Source organism: Cryptomeria japonica, chromosome 10, assembly GCF_030272615.1.
Source record: "Cryptomeria japonica chromosome 10, Sugi_1.0, whole genome shotgun sequence".
Lineage (NCBI taxonomy): Eukaryota > Viridiplantae > Streptophyta > Pinopsida > Cupressales > Cupressaceae > Cryptomeria > Cryptomeria japonica.
In genome coordinates, this window is record NC_081414.1 from 366,056,868 (window position 1) to 366,076,933 (window position 20,066).

Here is a 20,066-nt window from a genome sequence, read left to right on the forward strand (position 1 = left end):
AAGTCTCACTGACTTATAAAGCATTAGACTACAATCCGAAAAGAATAAACTATGAAAGTAGCATCTACTAATGCTTGATATAGTTCTAGTTAAGCACAGATGTTTGCCCTACAATACAAAACCTTCTCAAACCTTTGTTGAATGATATAACCTTATTCACACATAAACCACTCTCTGATGATGTAGACATAACCGAACCATAACCATCCATACCAATTAGATGAATAAGTCACCTATAAATACAGATCATCAACCTTATTGACAAGGTTGGCTAAACCCTAAACCCATAAACCCATTATTACAAAAGTTACATCACACGATACCACCAGACCAATATTATGATTTACATTACATAACATGAACCTAAATCAAGTAACCAAACAATTCCATCCGCCGGAAATTCCGCTAAGACCAAAATCCACCACCCTTCACCAACCGGTAGAAACCCTTAATGAAATAATAGAAAGTTTAACTAGATCCAAATAGGACCACCATAACAACACGCCAACCAATGCAACGCTACCAAATAATTCAGACACGATCAAGAAGCACCTTCAACATGATAGAAACCATTCCCATAAGTTGGACCAAAATCGTCTGACCAAAACATCAAATATCGCTTACTGGTAAAGCTAACCAGTACTAGGAAATACCAACCGAGAACAAAAGCGATAGCAACCGGAGCAACAAATCATGAACCAACAGAATGTGGCAAACATATAACCATCCAGAGTAAGCATCCAAAACTGATTCCATAGATCTGATCATACTGAATCAGAATCATAGCCAAAACCAAGATGATCACCAAGACTAACCAGGATAGGTCCAATTGGGATAGCCTCCAACATATGCCAACAAATATAGTGTTGACATCAATGATAACACTAAACCAAATCTAGCATATGCCAACACTAACTATAGTATCCCTTACAACTTGCTATAAATACCTTTAACTAGTGTGAAGCTTGAGAATAATAGAGGTTGGTTAGTCTTGAGGGTCATAAACTTATATGAGATGTTGTATTTCTTTAGAATGTATGATGATATCAATTTGGTTATGGTTGTTGATTATTCATATGAATCCAAAAAATTAACCTTGGTTGTAAACTTAAAAAATGTTAGAAAATAAACCAAAGATGAACTAGTCACCAATAGGGTTGGTAGCTCAATCATAGAGTATACCAACAACAAATAAGAGGTCCTAGGTTTGACTCCTAGTTGTTCCATGAAAACATTAATATGATATCGAGAGCTCATGTCAGTAGAGCTAGGGGAAGCTAGGATCTCTAGGCACTTATAGTATGGCTCAAGGGGGATGTTAGAAAATGAGCCACAATAACCAAAGATAGATTGATCTCTAAGAGGGCCAATAAGTCAATGGTAGAGCACCCCCATTGCAAATGAGAGCTCACAGGTTGGACTATATTGGAAAATTTAAGAGCATTTACATTTGCACAACAACAAAAACATGTGCAAATTTGTATATAAAGCATTTCATTCTTATAACTTCCTAAAAAATTTGTAAACTACTTATATGAGAAACTAAGTACCAACTAATTAATATTTTAATGCTAAAACTAATTCACTAAGGTGACTATTAAACATGTAAACCTTAATTTTCCCAACACCTCGCTTAAGGTTTATATTAAAAAAATAAAAATACTAAAACAAGGCTAACTATAGCATCCCATCTAGAAATTTGTAGAAGCATCTTCACCATATTTTCTAGCTCATCTAGAACACTTTAAAATACTCATCTCTAGGAACATGTCCTAATTGACTACCAAATATATTTGAAATGCCCAAAAATGCTCGTGTCTAGGCAAATATCTTAGTTGGCCATCAAACCTCCTTAGAACACCATAGATTGCTTGTGTGTAGGAAAATATGCTAATATTAAATAATACTTGTGAATTGAGACATACTAGACTATTCATAAGTATACCACCCTTGTGAATTGAGACACTCGATTTTCCACACTTGAAAAAGTACCAACCAATTGAAACACAAACCAATTATGAATCAAGACCTTCTCCATAATCTATAGTTCTTGGTGGATTAAGACACACTCAATTATCCATAAACGCACATATGCAAGTCTATGCATAGAGACATATCAACTATCCATACATACAAATCACTTCAACTATCCACGAATCATAAACTTACCAAGATCATGTTTGCTTCATGAAGGAGTACACAAAACATAAAACTTCCAAGCTCCCCCTTTCTTTGCGAAGGGCCACACAAACCACTAGTGCTTCTCAGGCAAGGTATCATGTCTAAGTGAGAAGCTAGCTCAAGATTATAATATTCCTTAAGCTTCAATGCCTTAAATCTCCAATGAATCTCTTTGTTGAACTTTATCCATTTTATATTTCATTAGATTCTCTAATAGAATGTGAGTTTCAAATATCTTTGTAAACATAATGTGAGAGGCTCAAAGAATACAAATATTTAGTGACATAATAACATATTATCAAATTTGAAGTGTCAATTTCTACCAACAATGTACCTTTTACACATCATACAAACATAAAAAAATCTTTGTAACACCTTATTCTATTTTATAAAGCACATTAACCTTATCACTTCAAAACATACAATTTCAATTTTAGCAAAAAATTCATTTTGTTACTTATTCAAAAATCTTATATAAAAATTTAAATTTCTCTTATTTTATAATTTTTCTTCCTATTCATCAAATAAATGAATACATAATTGTAAGAATCTTTACAATTGTAGGAGATTTCCCTTATACAACCAAACCTTCAAACACAAACACTAGAGTAGGCTTGAACGTTGTTGCTTTATTAGAGAGCCTGGAGCGTGAACGTTGTTTCTTTATTAGAGAGCTTGGAGCGGGAACGTTGGAGCTTTATTCCAGCTAGGCTAGCCGTTGGGAGATTCATACAATAATCTTATCTAAAGGATTCATACAAAGAGCTAAAATTAGAGGCATTTGGGAGATTTATACAGTCGTAATCTATACGGCCATTGGAAGATTCATACAATAATGTTTATGGCCTCGAAGTGAAGGAGAAAGAAGAGGCAAATAAAACCAGGGCAAGAGAGGGAACTGGCAGTGGGACTGGAATTTGTGTTTAATCTTTTTATTGGAGTGTTGCATCATTCCAAAACATTTATCAGAAGGTGCTTACAGCTGATGGATTGCACCATCAAATGATATATCTCTTTGAAAGATTTAGAAACTAAGGTGGGTTAGATGTTTGTTAGTTCTCCCCTCTCTCTCAATTTGCGAAACATTTTTCTTTCATTTAGTAAAAAGGGTTTGAAGTAAACTGTTTTCAGCCATAGCATTGTAGGCTTTTCTTTTTTCCATCCTCTGTTTCTCTTTTGTTTGAATATGTTTGTTGTTTTGATTTACAGTCCCAGATGAAGATCCAAATATGCAATGGACTTCTTCATTCGTAGAGCCATTGTTCCTATAGGGCTTGACAGTGAGCTGGTTGTGATTAATCAGATTTCTTTATCAGAAGGTGCTTACAGCTGATGGATTGCACCATCAAATGATTTTATCTCTTTGAAAGATTTAGAAACTAAGGTGTGTTAGTAGTTTGTTAGTTCTCTCCTCTCTCACAATTTGCTAAACATTTTCCTTTCATGTAGTAAAAAAGGTTTTAAGCAAACTGTTTTCAGCCATAATATTGCAGGTTTTTCTTTTTCCCATCCCGTCTATCTTTTGTTTGAATAAAATGTTTATTGTTTTGATTTACAGTCCCAGCTGAAGATCCAAATATGCAATGAACTTCTTCATTTGTAGAGGCATTGTTCCTATAAAGGGTTTGAGAGCGAGCTGGTCGTGATTAATCAGGTATGTTTCACGAGTCGAGACTTCTTCATTTTGAGAATTTGACTATTGTGTATATGTACTTTATAAGTTTAAATAATTCTTTCCTCTGTTAAATAAGCCAGTGTTTACTAGTTTGATTTTATATTTATACTACTATATTAAATAAGCCTGTCAAAATAGGGTCACTCCAAAGTTAACAAGTCTAAAGAGATTGGCTATGGAGGGAGGAAGTGGTCCTGCTAACCCATAATCATACATCTCAAGATTTGTAAGATTGGCAAGAGAGGTAATAACTTCACCCCACTCGCTGGATGCTTCCTTTGGAGAGATATGTCCACTACACTGAGAAAGAGGTACTTCAGTATGGCTAGATTTTGTAGCCAACTTGCAAACCTTGGGCTTTTCAATCCTGTTGGATGATTGGAATTTACAATTAGGTAGCATAGATGCAGCAAATTTGCCGAAGTCCAAGGAATTTCAGCTTTCTAGTTAACTTATTATTATAGATTCCTTAGATTATTGTATGGCTTTCTTTAGCAACTCTCATCGGTTGCATTTTCGAGACTTGCCATGCCTTTGATGCTTTAGGTTTAGATGCGGCGCAAACCTTACAAGCATGCAGTTACCCTGTTTTTTTCAAATGAATACTGGATATATAACTCATTAAAAGATAATGTTTTGAAAAGCCAGTGAAAATTGCCATACTTCTAAAAAAATAGTCTGTCGTGTGTCCACTGTCCAGCCAGACAAAGTAGAAAATAAAACAAAGCAGTGCCTGGAAAGAACTTAAAATCTGCTCTCAAATTGAGACAATTTTTGGCTCCTAAAAATAATAATAATTGTTATATTTTACATTGCTCAGTAGGCAGCATCAATCACTTAATTAAAGTTTGATTTATCCTAATTGTTGTGCCATAGCTCCATCTGAGCAATTTCAAAAAATCAAACACTTTCTCTTTGTGAGGACGGTGTTCTCTGTTATCTCCATCTTCATTTTCAGTACATCAAACTTTCTTTTTGGTTGGGGCTTTTTCAAAATGTCTGCAATTTTCTCATTTGAAGGAATATATTAAGAAAACCACTCTCTTTGAACTTTGTTTTTGAAAAAGTGATAACGAATATTGATATGCTTGGAGTGATTATGAAACATTGGATTTTTAGAGAGTTTAATGCAACTTTGGTTGTCACAGTAAACTATCGTAGGCTTAACATCAGATTAGTAAGTTCTCCTATTCACTTGCAAAAATAGATAGCCTCACAACTAGCATAAGAAGTTGCTGCATAATCAACTTCAGCAAAGTTTAATGCTATAACTGCCCGGTTCGTGCTGATCCAGGATATCACCTCGAGTTGAAACAAAACCTTGAAATGTTCTCTATAGTACTAGCATCAATTGCCTAGTTTGAATCTATGAAACCATGAAATTTAACTCTTTATCGTCAACATACTTTAACCCATAATGAATTCTACCCTTCAAGTATTGGGCAGGTGTTTTGCACTAGTCCAGGGAACTTGCCTTGACTCAACCATAAAGAGATCTAATGTGTTCACTGAAATCATATATTAGGTCTAGTATTTACCTAGTAGAGTTGAGAACCTATCAATTGCTTTAATACAAATGTATCCACCAAATTTGATTGTAAATCTGTGATCAACTTTAGATTTGGAACTTTTGGAGTAGCAGGGGGCTTAAAATCCAATGTTTGGATCTTTTAGAAACTCTACTGCGTATTTCGTATGTAGTGAGACTTTTCTTGTGCCTTGTCATACTTTAAGACTCATGAAGTAATTTATGAGACAAATATCTTTCATGTCAAATTCAAATGCTTACTCCGTGCAACATACTGTGAATTGCTCACTACTTATTGTGAGAATGAGATCACCCACATACAAAACAAAAGCCATTATATCATATTTATGAAACATATAATAAAGATTATGGTTTGCGATAATTTTAGCGAAACCCAAAATTAATAAGTACTCATATAGGGCTTCTTTTAGTTTGGATGCATGGATATTTTGCCTGTGCAACTCAAATCCTTTAGGCCGATTTATGTAAACCTCTTCCTCTATGTTGCCGTTTAGAAAGATTTTTTATACATTCATCTGACATAAAGACCAACTAACGAACTAAAATGATAAGTTAGAGACAAAAGTACCTATATAGAAGTATACTTTGTAACTAGAGCAAAAATACCTATGTAGAAGAATACTTTGCAACTAGAGCAAAAGTACCTAAATAGAAGTATACCTTGCAACTAGAATTCCTTTTGATTTGTGTTTTTGGACAATGAAAAACAATTTTGATGTGCTTGTTAAGTGCACATTCCTTTCATATACCTATATTTTTTTTAGCTTTGTATACTTCAAAAGGGGGTAAAGTTCCATAATAGTGCAAGTGGCTAAATTTCTTGTGCCAAAGCTCACGCAATTTGTCATGATCATGTATCAAGGCATTTCCTGTAAAAAAAACCTCCACAAACACCCTTGTTCAATACTTTACTAAGATTCTGGCTGCATTTTCTGCGGATAACTTGCTGATAAATTCAGCCATACACTTCCAAATCTGATATGGTTGAAACTAAAAGTGAGTTTTTTGTTAATTTATGAACATAATAAACATCATGAAGGTCAAGAATATTTCTAGAAGGGATGTGGAAATAAATAGTTCGTGCCCTAATAACAGGATATATAGCATTGAACGCCTTCGTATTGAAGGTCATGTGTTTAAAAGCTCTACTGTCCATGTACCTCCCTACACCAGAAATAGTGTTTATGGATAAACATGAAACAAATGGAGAATGTAGTCTCAAGTTCATTCACCATTGAAGCTTCTACACTCCTTGCAAACTGTTATTGCTGCTTGCCCATCCTCTTGTTTTTTTCTGCACACTGAGAAGCATAGTCACTAATGTTTTGCCACTTGAAATACTTGATACGTCTCAAATCATTATTCCTTTGCTGAGAAGAATTTGTATCTTAGTGCTTTTCTTTCTTACCATTTTTAGGTCCTCTGTTGCATTTTTTTTTCTTCCCAACGAGGTCTTGGTTTTGACTGTCTTCTGATTTGATTGAAGTAGCTTTAAGTTTAAATTTTAATTTTTGAATTAAAATATATTCCAAACCTTCTCAAAGTGGGAAATTTTTCACAAGTACAAACATCCTGAACAAACGGTTCCTGGGATGAAGGGAATCCATTTAAAGCTATGGGTACCAACTCCTAATTTTCTACCTTAACCCCAATTGCTGCAAGTGCATTAGGAAGTTAGCTGCTATGTCTCTGTCACTCATATGTGTGGTACTGAGTTTGTTCTCTGTCACTCATATGTGTGGTACTGAGTTTGTTCTTTACCATCTGATGGGAGAGGTTTACACTGTGATGAAGAGGGGTCAATGTATCATACATCTCATTTGCTGGTTATTTTTCAACAATGTGAGGGACCAAATGATTCTTAACAGAATCAAAGATGATACACTTTGTTTTGGCCATCTTCTTGTTATGCTCAACTAATCGAACGTGATCATTTGGAGGTGTCAACATGGTTTCCATATAGACACAAAGATCAACTTCTTCCAATAGATTTTGCTACCTGCACTTCCAAGTGCTAGAATTTGAAGCACCCTTTAGGCAGTTACATTATCTGAGATGAAGACTAGTCGTGTTTGCTATTGTTAGAACATTCTGAAATTGAACAAATCAGTTGAAATTAAATCAGACCAGCATTCTATCATAGATGTAGATCAACACTATAATCATTGGAGCAACGAGGCCATCACACCATACAACCTTTCACAGGCCTATGATACTTCAATCACTGAAGTGAGGGTACTGATTCACTGACCTGGAGGATTTTAGTAATAGTGCTTTGATAACATGCTAAAATTCAGCACACAGTATGCAACTTATCTAACTTAACCTTTGATCAAACTTGCAACTGAAGATAATATCAGAGTAGTGCAGCGGAAGTTGAATTGTGAGATAGATCTTCAAAAAGTAAAAAGGTGCAATGTTCAAAGCCATTTTGGGAATCATATTGAACAATATCTCCATGATTATTGCTTGAGGTCAAGCAATCTTGGAAAATATGGACTATGCCCCGCGAAACTAGGGTTAGCAGAAATTAATAAGCAAATTGCAGCCTTAAATGATTAAACCTAGGCTTTAATAAATGGATGGGCCGACCCAAAAATACAGTGTTATTCAAGGAGAGTCAACCAGTATTAAGATTAAAATAACAACTAATTACAAGAGCTGACCAAAGGAAAAACATACTAAAGTAGCTACCAAGGAGTATAGTAATTAAGGGCCAATCTAGATATCCACAAGGCAGTGCCGGAATTAGGAGGGGACTCGTCCCTTGAAAATGAGATGTTATCTATGAAGAGAAGTGACCTTTCAGTTGACAATAAAGATATAAAGGGAGAAACATTTCATTGTGGAAAAGGCATGAATGAAGAAAGAAATTGAGAACTGATTTGGATAAAAGAAAGGCAGTTCTGATCTGCAAAAAGGGAATAATGAATTAAGATCAGATCACAGATTTATAGATATAAATTGCATTCAGTTTTAAAGCAGCCATTTATATTTAGCAGAGTACTTGGTATGCAATATGGTTGTGCCTATTATTTAATCTCTTATATGAATCATTGATTTATTTATTTGATTAACTTGACAATCCACTAAGGAGTTAGAACTAATAATCATTCATCAGATTTACTAGAGCAATCTTATTAGAAATGGGCAAGGAAACACAATAGGGATGCAGGAGTACAGAACCTACTCCTTCAGTGGATGCCCATCAGATGTTGGATTGTGTTAGTTGCTTGTTCGATGCTCTTGGGCTTAATTGTGGAGGATAGCCGCCCAACATCCGATGCTGTTTCCCCCTCATGTTTCTTATAGGGTTGAAGCTATATTGTGCATGTTTACAGTGGGAAACTACATTAACATTGGTTTAAAGTTAATTAATTATTTTTTAAGTTACCGGTTCGGGTTCGGGAGCGGGTTTGATGATGCAAACCCAGTTCATGGGTTCAGGCAAAAAAAATTTTGCCTTTTGGGTTCGTATATATATATAATATGCAAAAATTTGAAGAAATATACAAAATTACAAATCTAAATACATTTATTAGTATGCTACTTCATCACTGATCAATGCCAAATGCCATTTCAATTGATAGTTCAGAATTTCTATGATACAGAAGTTCAGTTTTTTGCTTTAAAAAGGCAAAAAAAATTAATTTTTTAATGTTAAAAGTCACTTTGATGTGACTTAACCCAGATGGTTGCCTGGGTTCACCTGGGTTCGCGCCTGGGTTTGCCTGGGTCCACCTCAGGGGCCCTGGGTTCCCTGGGTGAACCCTGGCCAGACCAGGCACGGACCCAGCACGAACCCGGATCCATGTGGACCCGGTCCATGTTAGGGGCCTAAAATCCATGAACCCGGCAACTTAGATTATTTTCCTAGATTCAACTACTATTACGTAATTTCAGGACCAAATACTCTTGTGAATAAATTGTAATTGATTTCAAATGATTTCTTCTATACGTTATGCAAACAGCATTTAATGTGTATCTCTTGCTGTGGCTGTTGTTGTACTTTTGTAAACTCTATTTAGCTCTATGCTGCTGTTATTTGTAAATTCTATTGTGTAGTTGCTATTATTTATGAATATTTCTCAGCTTAAATCCAATGAAAAGACATACACTACAAAAACATAATCATAAGGATCAATGTCTAATTTTTCGTGCATCCTCCAACTTCTCACCTGTCATACTATGCTTGTTTCCTTGAGATGACTGTCTAGTCATTCAGTGAACAGAATCTGGAAAGTTTTTAAAAGTCCAGGGAATTCAACTTTTCCAATTACTCAAGTTTAGATGAATACTTCTCAGCTTAAATCCAATGAAAAGACATATACTACAAAAACATAATCATAAGGATCACTTGCTTGTATCCTTGAGATGAGTGTCTAGTCATTCAGTGAACATAATCTGGAAAGTTTTAAAAAGTCTAGGGAATTCAACTTTTCCAATTACCCAAGTTTAGATGAATAACCCTCTTCAACTTTCCAATATTGGAAGGGATAAACGCTGCAAATAAATTCCCACTATGATAAACCAAAGTAACTGAAGTCTGACCCTGGAATTCACACTACTTACATGTAGTAGTTGTGTATCCTTCAGCTTGAGCCAGATTGTGGCCAACGCTCTGGCATTGCTTTACTCCCACTTGGTTGTTGATTATCCATTAGGAGGTTTAAGCCTAGTCTCATTAGCAATATTCCATAGGTCTGCTACCAAGAGCAGCATGTTCATCTTAACTTTCTGCAAATGAAGGTTTTCTCCTTCAAACTTCTCCACCGTCTTGCCTTGTTCAACTATTTGGCTAGTCATTTCTGAAAAATCTGAATCCACAGTCAATGGCATGGCCCTCACAGTCTGTCTTTACTATAAACTAGGCTCTAAAAACATATTCAAAATATGGCCATGCATAAACCGGTGACAGGGAATGCAAACAGAGAATAGAGAAACAAATTAACAAATAAAACAGAGATTTGCTGCAAATATAACAGAGATATACAGAAATAAACTTCTCTAATCACACCATGAATTCATGCTTTGTTGACTGAAACAACAGTGAACAAATTAGGGTTCATCGATTGAAAAGGGACTGAACAAATTATCACTAATTTAACACCTATTAACTGACTCTCTACGCAATCTAGACTACAGCTAGTTTTTCTTACAAATGCTTCAAATATTGGATATCGAAGGTCTTCTTTGTGACACTGTATTGTGGTCATCATATTGTGTAATTCAAACTTGTAAATCAGTTTTGAATCATGTAAAGATAACCATATTGTTACGTAGCCATTGCAGAGGTTAGAATTTGACCTATAAGAGGCTTATTACAGTCTAGAGAGTATTTGAGATGTTCATCTAGGAAATATGTTTGTTTGAGAGCATGTTCTATAGGTGTAAGATGTAGTTGGAATTTTAGATGGAACAGATGCGAAACTCATAAACGTTAAACTTAAAAAAAAAAGATGGGACAGATGCAAAACTCACGCGTACTTGCAAAGTCAAAATGGCTTGCAAGTTACTCATGCAAGAAATCAACACTGAATTATTCAGAAAAACTCAAGTGTGCAACTCATCATAAATTCACAATTTCTGTTTGAAATCTTGGCCGCACTTCCATGCTTCTGCACCTCCCATTTTGAGTAGCACATTACAACATACAGTTAATGAAAATACAAATTGCAGACAGTGTGCTTGATATTTGTGGGGAAGTAGTTGAGAGAGTAAGATAATTGATATTATTTGACCACCAATTAATGAAGGTATGAAGGCATCTAATATAAAAGTAAGTGAAATATATTTGAAGATGTATTGGGTACTGAAGGTCTTCTTTGATGCCTTTGCTAATTTCTATGTGACTACTTTTTCAACAAAAGTCTATTTAGTTATAATTTGCACATTCCACATAGCAGCATACTCTGCAAATGCCTAATTGATATTATCCAGTCGCAATATGGGTATACTCGTTAAACCTATGCCATTACCACAACTACTATTAAAACTATTAAAGAAGGCATCAACAATTTTAATTTTTCAAGTTAAGAGAAACTTCATAATATTTTAAAATGAATTTTATTTTTGGCGAATCTGTATAAAGAGGCATGTTAGAATTTTCTTCTATTTAATTAGAGTTAAGTGAAATTTTCAATGTGCACGATTTATTTAGATTATATGAAGTGAATTTTTATTTTTTTTAATTTTTATGACAAAAATTATGTTCATCTTCTACAACATTCAAATGCACAATAATAAGAAATTTTAGAGTTTTATTGGAGTTAGGTGAAATTTTGAATGCATGATTTTATTTATATTTAGATTATATAAATAAAAATTCACTCTCTGAAAGTTTTCCATCTCTTAAACCTACATTTGTTTTATACAAAATTTAAAGAAAACCAAGTTTGCACAAGTGAGAAAGTAGAGGTTTATTCAGGTTTTGAAAATTGGTACAATATGTAGAATTTTGCTTGAGTTGTATGAAGTAAAATTTAAACTTGAGAAGATTTCCATCTCTGAAGTTGCATTTGTTTTGCATGACAGTGACAATTTAAAAGAAGGTTTGGACAAGTGAGAACTTGAACAGGAGAATTCATTGGAGGATTTGTGCACAACAGCTAGAAATTGAACATGAAGACTTCAAAGAAGGGATCACCTTATAGTATTATTTAATAGTAGAATGGAAGTATAAAATATGTAACATTTAATTTGATTTGATTATTTATATTTATTGTAAACATTCTTCAACAGTTATAATTAATAAAGATATACCATTTTTTTGAGGAGGGGTAGAAATATCCTTCCAAAAACTCTCAAAGATGGCCATGGACATCTTTGAGAGTTTCTTGTCTCTCTACTTTTATTATCTTGTTTTTTTGTTTTTTTTTAAATTGATCAAAAATATGATTGTTGTAATTTGTTTAAATGATAATAAGTTTTAAGTTAACGAAACACCTACTAAAAATTAATGAAAATAAATTGGTAATTTCCAATTTAAATTATTATGCTACCAACAAATTTGAAATTAATTGAATTTAATAATTATTTCATATATATATATATATATATATATATATATATATATATTAAGTTAATTAGCTTATAGACAATTAAATAATTATAAAATTTTATAATTGTCAAAGCTCTCATGGATGGTAGTTTATTCCTTTGAAGCAATATTATGAATTAAGTTTTGAGAAATATGTGTTAGTATAATTATGTTGTATATGTAAACTTTTTGACATATATTGTCTATTTTATTATAAATTTAGAGTTTATTTATTGTATTTAAATTTTATAACATGTTTTTTATTTGAGTTGATTAGTGCTTATGCGTAGCATGTGGTGAATTGAATGGTGTGATGAATGATCTTGTGCACTTAAAGGGTGTTCCAAGGTTGCATGACATACATGTACGGTGTTGCATCAAGTGTGAATCAAACTTATGTGTGCTTAGAGTGCTTGGGTGCATTAATATTAGTAGTATGTATGTCATTAACTTGTGTTATGGTTGAATGTTATGCATGTCATTGAGTTGTGTGCATATCACTCCATGACGGGTAAATAGGACTAATTTTCATTGAAGCAATATGTTGTGCTAATGTGACTTTAGTTGTGTTCATAACACTCTTTGGCATGACAAAATCCTTGTTTAAATGGCATTTATGTTATGATTGCATTACATTTGTGAAATGAATTTGTATAGTGTATATTGTGTGCTCATATGCATTAGACACATGATTGATTTGTATGTCATGTTGTATATGACGATTATTCATATTAATGTTATTTTGTGTGTGTAATATGTGTATGCTCATTATGTCTACGCTCAATGATGTGCACATAAGGCTACCTATTTGTTAAAGGTATATAGTGAACTAATGAGAAATAGGATTTGACAACTATGCAATTGACTTGTACACATATTATTTATAAACATTTATGTTATGATTACATCATGTGTAAATTGAATGTGTACGGTGTATGTTGTGTGCATTAAGATTGAATGGTATTTATATCATTGAGTTGTATGTGATAGATTGTATTTCATATGCACTATATGAATTCAATCTACACATGTAATGAAATTATAACATAAATTTCATATTAACAACAATATGTATACAAGTCAATTGCATAAATGCCAATTCATATTAAGGTTGTATTGTGTGACCAATATGTGTATGCACATAATGCTTTTGTGTTTGTGTTGCATCAAGTGTGCAATAAAGCTACTTTTTATTAAAGTTGTGTGGTGACCTAATGTGAATTAGGCTTTGATATTTATGCAAATGACTTGCATACATATTCTGATTTATATAAATTTTATGTTATGATTACATCACACATGTAAATTGAATATGTATGGTGTATGTTATGTGCTTGTGTGCATTAGGATTGAATGGTATTTATACCATTGAGTTGTAAGTGATAGATTTGTATTTCATATGCACAATACAAAAATTCAATTACATGTGATGTAAACATAACATAAATTTTATATAAACAACAATTTGTATGCACTTCAATCACATAAATGCAAATTCATATTAAGGTTTTATTGCATGACCAATGTGTTTATGTGCATAATGCTTTTATGTTTGTATTGCATTGTGTGTAAATAGAGCTACATTTTATTAAAGTTGTATGGTGATCTAATGTGAATTAGACTTTGACATTTATGCAATTGACTTGCTTACATATTCTTATTTACATAATATTTATGTTATGATTACATTACATGTGTAAATTGAATATGTATGGTGTGTGTTGTGTGTTTGTGTGCATTAGGATTGAATGGTATTTTTATCATTGAGTTGTATGTAATAGATTTGTATTTCATATCACCATATAAGTTCAATTTACACATGATGTAATCATAACATAAATTTAATATAAACAACAATATGTATACACGTCAATTACATAAATGCTAATTTATTGTTAAGGTTGTATTGTGTGACCAAGGTGTATATATGCATAATGCTTTTATGTTTGTGTTGCATAGTGTGTAAATAGAGCTACATTTTATTAAAGTTGTATAGTGACCTAATGTGAATTAGGCTTTGGCATATATGCAATTGAATTGCATATATATATTCGTATATAAAATTAATGTTATGATTACATCACTTGTGTAAATTAAATATGTATGGTGTATGTTGAGTTGTACATGATAGAATTGTACTTTGTATACATCGTACAAATTCAATTTACACGTGATGTAAAGTTGTATGGTGATCTAATGTGAATTAGGCTTTGACATTTATGCAATTGACTTGCATACATATTCTTATTTACATAATATTTATGTTATGATTACATTACATGTGTAAATTGAATATGTATGGTGTGCGTTGTGTGTTTGTATGTAGTAGGATTGAATGGTATTTTTATCATTGAGTTGTATGTGATAGATTTGTATTTCATATCACCATATAAGTTCAATTTACACGTGATGTAAGCATATCATAAATTTTATATAAACAACAATATGCATACATGTCAATTACATAAATGCTAATTTATTGTTAAGGTGTATATGTGCATAATGCTTTTATGTTTGTGTTGCATAGTGTGTAAATAATGCTACATTTTATTAAAGTTGTATAGTGACCTAATGTGAATTAGGCTTTGGCATATATGCAATTGAATTGCATATATATTCGTATATAAAATTTATATTATGATTACATCACTTGTGTAAATTGAATATCAAGACTTGATCCCATCTTCTTTATCTTTTGCAAGTGATTTCCACTTCTACAGTTCAGGTGGTCACATAAAGATGCCCGCTTAGGGTCAATTCAATCTCTCTGGTCTTGGAGCCTTCCTACAAACCAACACCAAAATCTTATGATACAATGGCCCTTCTAACATTTTCCAACAGGTTGTTTGGTCCTCCGGTGAAAATGTCAAATTAAGGGCATCTTTACAGTGAAACCTAGGTGTTGGTAGGGTTTGTGACCAGTTTGTTTGGAATTGGATGGATCCCTACAACTCAATTGTTACAAAACTTCAAACTTGATTCAAATGAAAGGTAAGAGACTTCCCTAATTCATTCAGTTGGTTTCAAACATCCACCAATCCATGCTGATTAGAAATGAACAACAAAAAACACAGAATTTCAGAAAACTCCAAAACATCATCAAATTTCATCAACTTCAACAACTACGCCAAACCTGGAATTAATGGTGAATATGAACTATTCCTTGGTTATTGGGATTTCTATGATATGATGAAAAATGGAATTTGATATTGTTAATGTGATATTCTTATGTGGCATATTAAAAAATGTATACAATATTCCTTAGTTGGATCGAAGCAGATCCATTATCACATGGATATGATCGATTGAGCATGTGAGCATAAAATATGAATAGTGATGATATATTAGGCAATTGTGCATTGATTTTTGGATTGGAAGATCACATGATATTTCTTTGTTGTTGATTTTGAATTGATACCTCATTCATGTAAAGTGAGATGAGCCTTAGTATTAGGTACTAGATTGGGTCTAGAGAGTGGCTCCCAACGTGTCCCTGACCCAAAGTGGCACGTTCACAATCAAGGCATGGGGAGTCTCTTAATCAAGTGGTAATAAAATCTTGAGTAAAAATGTTAATAAGATAATTGGTGCCCCTTGCATGCCTTTAGTGCTCTAGTTAAACGATGTCTTGAGAAGACATGTCCACACATGGAGCGCTAGTTCTTGTCCTAAAGAGACAAGTCAACTCATGTAGCATTAGATTGTGTATGAGAACACAACCTTGTCTACATGAGAGGATCCCTAGTTACATATGGTGCCATCCCTTTAAGCATACATGATGAAACTCCATATACTTGGCACTCTGGTATCATCTAGCATCTAATTCCTAGTAGTTGATTAGTACTCGAGAGATGATGATTTCTTTCTCATTTCAATGATTGCTTCTTGATATTATGCTTCACTAAAAATTGGTATTGTTCCTTGATATGGTGCCTTCTCATTTGAGTGTTTCTCTTTATGTTTTTCTCTCCCATTTGGTAGTAGTTTATTAATGTTGGACGCCTTTCTACCTTGACATAATTTCTCTATGATCATGTATGATATGTATGATTTATGTATAGTGAGTATTATTCATGTATGACATGTATGCTCAATGTTTGGCATGTGTGCAAGCCTATCTATCCGTGTGTGTCTTATTTGTTTGAGTCTTTGTGAAGTGTGACTATCTTCGAGCATAGTGGGGTGGACCTAAAGGTTCCACATTGTCAAGTGGTGTTGCAAACCACCATTGGGGATTGGAGTTCTAGGCTTTGAAGATCATCTTCGAGTGCTCACTATTCCTCTTTTTCTTGTGCTTTCATATTCTTCCTTTCAAGAAATTTTAAACTTTGTATAATGATATCAAGGCATTGTAATAATTATGTAATTGTATATTTTAACTCTCCTTATAGAGATTGATGTAATTTAATGATATGGAAATAGATTAGAGTACTTACATGTGTTGATGTTGGTATTAGACATGATTGTTTATGTTGCATTCCTTATGTTCAATGTTGATAATTGGCAATATGTTTAAAAACACTTCAATTTGGGTTAAAAATGAATCTAGAGGTGTCTTATGTAGTCTAGGAGGGTGGTTTAGTCCCCTCACAATTTTGTCAAGTAGTCTTGCTCGATTTCGTGAAGTTTAGAGTGGATTAGAGTTAATATCCAAAGAGACTTATAAAGCCTTGCAAAGAGGTATAAGCATATTTGAGGGTTTTGTTTGGGGAGTTTAGGGTGGATTGAAGGTGACTAGGGTCCTCCCCATCATCTCCCTTATGTAAAGGTGTCACCTAGTGGCTGGAGATGGTGTTTGGCATTTCATCTCCACACCTTTTTATCATTTTCATGTTTTGATCACACCAATGTGTCATGGTGTTTAGGGGACTGTTTTGTGTATCCAGTTCGTTCACTTTTGTAAACACCAACACGTCTGGAGGACTACAACACATAAAATTGGTAAATAAGGGAAAAACACAAAGAGGAATAATGTATAGATTTTGAACTAATGTGGACCCAAAAAACTAAAGTGCACCATTCTAGTATTCTTCTGGTGTACAAGATTCCTAATAGGGTGTTCTAGATCCTTGTGGGCATCCTTGTTTGTTAGGTTGTTTGACATGATTTTCAAAGTCCTAGATGATTAGTTTGACATCATCAAAGATTCCTTTCAGGACTTAAGAGATCTCGAGAACCTTTGAGGTGTCCTTGCTATGTTTTGATTAAGTTTGAGTGGTGCCAATGGTGTTCGCTTGTGTGTTGATGCATATCGAAGCCCATCATGACAGCTAGGACCTAGAAGGTCTAGTTTGTTGAGTTGACTCTTGTAACTTCTTGGAGGATCTATGTCAGTCTAAGATCACCTTGAGTACCTTGTATCATGCGTTTGGAGACCTTTCCCTAAGCTCAATAGATTTTTCTTAATTTAAATCTTTCACTTGTGCATTGTCGCATGTCGAAAGTTGTAAGTTTGAGGTTTGGGCTATTATTCTTCTATGAGATGCATATCTTAAAATTAAATGTTTCAAAAAAATAAATTGCATGCATTATTATGTATTTTTAGCTCATATCCTCAAGGGTTCCTTGGTGGGGAATTACAATGCACACAAAGGTACGCCATACAAATTCAATTCTCACGTGTAATGTAATCATAACATCAATTCCATATAAACAAAAATGTGCATATATGTCAAAGGCTAATTTAGATTAGCATACCAAGGACACCATACAAATTTAATAAAAAATAACCCTTTGTAATCACCATGAGAGCATTACACAAAACTCAATCACATACATAACACCTAACCACAATATGAACTAGATTAACTAGCATTGCATATGATTTAATCACATGGATATGAATTAATGACATAAAAGACACTAACAACAATGCATACAAGCACCCTAAGCATGCCATACAAGTTTCATTCACACAATGCAAAAGCTATTTAAAAGCATCATTCGCATATAAACATTGGGCACACACCATACTATAGACACATAATTAATTAAATTAATTATCCCTTTATCACATGATTAATTTAATTAATCATATTATCCAATTATTACCCCTAAATTAATTAAATCATATTTAATTAATGACCCCTTTCCGTTTCTCCTAAAGTTTGATTTATTTTAATAAATCAAACTCTACCTTAGGGAATGTTCCAATTCTATTCGTAATCCCAATTAGCTAAATTAATTCATAATTCATTAAGCTAATTTTGTGATTCCTACAAACCCACTTTTTAACCCCCTCATTAAACTAATTAACCCAAAGCCTAATCCCTATTAGTATTTATTCTATTTTTAAATACTACACACCTACCCAAGTCATCTCACCTATCCACCTCACCTTTGACCAAGGGGTGCTCACACGTGTGAAAATTGCTCTTTCCCATGGAGCCACCCCACACCTTTCCATTTTGATCAATATGTCATAATCCCCCTTTTTATAGCCCTTACACTTTGCCACAAGTGTTTCCACATGTCAACTTGAAAATTTATGCAATTGACTTGTATACATTTTATTGTTCATATAAAATTTAAGTTATGATTACATTACATGTGTAAATAAAATTTGTATGATGCATGTCATGTGCTTGTGCACCTTAGGATTGAATGGTATTTAATTGTTATGGTGATATTGTTATCTATGCCATTAAGTTGTGTACATAACACTTTTTGGAATGCTACATCCTTGTTTAAATGGAATTTATGTTATGGTTGCATCTTATTTGTGATTTGAATTTGTATGGTTTATATTGTATGCCCATGTGCATTAGGATTAAAAAGTATTTATATCATTGAGTTATATGTGATTGATTTGTATGTCATGTATATGAGGATAACTCATATTAGAGTTATTATGCATATCCAATGTGTATATGCTCATAATGTTTATACTCTATGTGGTGTGTACATAAAGCTATTTTTTATTAAAGTTGTATGGTGACCTAATGTGAATTAGGCTTTGTCATTTATGCAAGTGACTTGTATATTATTTATATAAAATTCATGTTATGATTACATCACATATGCAATTTTAATTTGTATGTTGTATGATGTGTCTTGTGTGCATTAGGATTGAATGGTGTTTATATCATTGAGTTGCATGTGATTGATTTGTATTTTGTATACATCATAAAAATTTAATCTACACATGTAATATAATCATAACATAAATTTAATACAAGCAACAATATGTATACAAGTCAATTACATAAATGTCAATGCATATGTGTGTGTGTGTGTGTGTGTGTGAGAGAGAGAGAGAGAGAGAGAGAGAGAGAGAGAGAGAGAGAGAGAGAGAGAGAAGGGTGAGAGAATCGAAAAAAAGAGAAGTGTGAGGGGGAGAGAGATGAGATAGAACTCAAGGAGGATAATTAGGGCTCAGAATAGACAAAGATAGTGATGGGGGAAGGAAGATGAGAGAGAGAGGAAAAGAAGAGATACATGCATGTATACATACATAAACACATTATATAGGTATGTCTAACATGTGTAGTAAATGCCAAGTTTACATACATCATTATGTCTTCATAACCCATACGGATTTTGTGAAACACAAAAAAATGTTTTTAGTTTTACATAACCCATACGAGTTATTCAGAACTACAAATAGTATTTTTGTTTTTCAA

General features: G+C 33.2%; 1 long non-coding RNA gene across 1 annotated transcript; it reads left to right on the top strand.

Annotated features, from left to right (window-relative positions):
• Positions 1–2,789: 2,789 nt before the first annotated feature.
• On the top strand, positions 2,790–12,178 carry LOC131079973 (uncharacterized). The gene is made up of 4 exons (XR_009114098.2): positions 2,790–3,217; positions 3,391–3,565; positions 3,740–3,835; positions 11,940–12,178. It is a non-coding gene; the product is annotated as an uncharacterized LOC131079973 (long non-coding RNA).
• Positions 12,179–20,066: the final 7,888 nt, after the last annotated feature.